At 47.7% G+C, this 2,525-nt stretch overlaps 1 pseudogene across 1 annotated transcript; it reads left to right on the forward strand.

Moving 5' to 3' along the window:
• The first annotated feature begins 214 nt into the window (after window positions 1-214).
• Window positions 215-1,980, forward strand: LOC147905361 (cytochrome P450 71AU50 pseudogene; annotated as a pseudogene). Its single transcript, XR_015541508.1, has 2 exons — window positions 215-1,141; window positions 1,266-1,980. The product of XR_015541508.1 is annotated as a cytochrome P450 71AU50 pseudogene (transcript).
• The last annotated feature ends 545 nt before the right edge of the window (window positions 1,981-2,525 follow it).

A 2,525-nucleotide genomic window follows, 5' to 3' on the forward strand; every position in this document is an offset into this window, starting at 1 on the left:
TTAGAGGGGAAAGATTACTAAGCCGTACCCTATAGAGGCAGGGAAAAAACTTGCACTATGACAGCTAAGAAAGTTTGGTTTTGTGACAAGACTATGATATGTTGTAGGGTGACAGTAGACTACGTAGAGCCTCCAAGGTGTTTTTTAAATGTTTGAGAACCCACTGTCTTCTCTGCAAATGTGAAAGCTAGATCCTTCCTACGACCCACTCGCCATGGAGTCATGGCTATGGCCGCTTTGGTCTTCCTCGCCATGGCTCCTCCTCCTCCTCTTCCTCTTCCTCCTCTCCCTCCTGCTAATTATCACCACCTCCATGATCTTCTCCGCCTCCTCCAAACTACCACCTGGCCCTCCTGCTTTGCCCATCATCGGCCACCTCCACCTCCTCGCCGATTTCTCACACCTTACCCTCGCCCGCTTCTCCAACATTTATGGCCCCCTCCTCTTCCTTCGCCTCGGTTACATGCCTGCCGTCGTCGTCTCCAGCCCAACCATGGCCAAAGAATTCCTGCTCACCCATGACAAAGCTTTTGCAGATCGCCCCTCACTAGAGCTCATCAAACGGGGAGCTTACGGATGGGAGAACAGTCTCATTTTTGCGTCGTATGGAGCTCGGTGGAGGAATTTACGGAGCTTGTGTACTCTTGAGTTATTCTCTTCCAAAAGGCTTCTGAAGCTTCAGGACATCAGAACGGAGGAGCTCCGGCGTAAGTTACGACGTATCCGGGAGCAGTCGCAGGGAGGGAAGCTACCCATCAACTTGGGTGAATGTTTAGGTGCTTTGATGTCGGATGTGGTCGGTCGGATGGTGTTCTCAGATCGAATATCCGACAGCAGATCAGGGCAAGGCGGCTCTTCGGTCAAGCATCTCATTCACCGGATGTCTGCCTTGTTTGCAACCCCAGTGATAGGAGACTTCATTCCTTACCTTGGATGGTTAGACGTTAAAGTCAAGCGCGCTATGGATGAACTTCACTGCCTGTTTGATGTGCTTCTGGAGGACGTTTTGACTAAGAGGCAACAGGAAAGAGACAGGAACTCCACGGAGGCCCCTAGGGATTTTCTTGATGTGCTTTTGTCCACTTCCATAATGGGTAGTGGCAAAGTACCTGACAAGACCACTGTCAAAGGCTTAATACCTGTAAGATCTCTACTCTCTTTCATGTTGCTGCTTTCGATAGAAATAGTTGGACGTCTTTCACGATGAAGAATTGTAGCAGTGCGCAGAGCGGTGGTACTATCGAGATAATATTATACATTTGCAGGATCTGCTGGCCGCTGGCATAGACACATCATCGAACACACTGGAATGGGCGATGGCAGAGCTGCTCAGGAATCCACGATGTCTGCAGAAACTTCAAGACGAACTGGACACCGTTGCTCAGGGACGCTCGGGAGGCATGCTAGAAGAATCGAACACCCACAATCTTCCCTACTTGAGCTCTGTGATCAAGGAAACGTTCCGTCTGCACCCCCCGGCCCCCTTTTTGATTCCTCATGCATCAATGGAAGCATGCACAGTGGCCGGGTATACGTTGCCAAAGCACACCAGACTGTTTGTAAATGTATGGGCAATAGGCAGAGATCCTAAAGTCTGGGAGAACCCACAACAATTCTGGCCCGAGAGGTTCGAAGACAAGAATATGGATGTGAGAGGGCAGCATTTCGAGCTGCTTCCTTTTGGGTCGGGGAGGCGAAGCTGTCCAGGCATGGCACTGGGGTTGTCGATGGTAGCGTTGACTCTGTCAAATCTTGTTCATAGCTTCGATTGGGAGCTTCCCGTTGGAATGAGTGCCCTAGAGCTGGACATGAGAGAAGTGAATGGTGTGACTCTATGCAAAGCAACTCCTCTCCTTGCCATTCCAAAGCCACGATTATGTGGCAATGGCCTCAAAACTGAAGCCCTCTAATGATAAGACCTTAGACTCCCATGGTAGTCGAATCTTGACTGACTCTTTAAAGATTTGGGTGTAAAAGGTTTGTTTTATTGCCTTGTACTCTTTACTAGAGTACTTGGGCCAAGGCAAAGTCCGGAGACTTGAAACCACCACCTAGCTCTAGTGCCTTCTTAGAGGGAGTGCTAGAGTGGAGGTTCGGATGCATGTAACTTTTAAATAACGTTGCTTAGGTAGAACGCCATGCTAAGCTAAATTAGGGATCACTCGCAAAGCTTGCTTGCTAAGGGTGCTTGTCGCTAGAGATTGGCTATCATTGGATTGCTTATTATCGATAGATAAATTATCGATAGATAAGTTTTAAATAAGACTACAATCTATATACATAAGCAATGATTTGTCATAGCAAGAGGTCCATCAACCCCTTCCAATCCTATATCTTGATTACATCGATGACCACGTTGCTCTTTGCTCACTAACCATTGCCTCTATTCCACTCCCCTTGATTCGGTTGCACATGACAAATTCCCTCTAAAGTTAAGTGAGTTCTTCATTGAAGGATTCATAATCTTTTTATGAGAGATTTTTGAAAAGATTGCCATCAGGTATGATTAGTTAGGAGTGAACTTC

Source organism: Dipteris shenzhenensis, chromosome 1 (assembly GCF_047967505.1).
Source record: "Dipteris shenzhenensis isolate YYH24624 ecotype China chromosome 1, Dip_SZ_1.0, whole genome shotgun sequence".
In the NCBI taxonomy this organism is placed as follows: Eukaryota; Viridiplantae; Streptophyta; class Polypodiopsida; order Gleicheniales; family Dipteridaceae; genus Dipteris; species Dipteris shenzhenensis.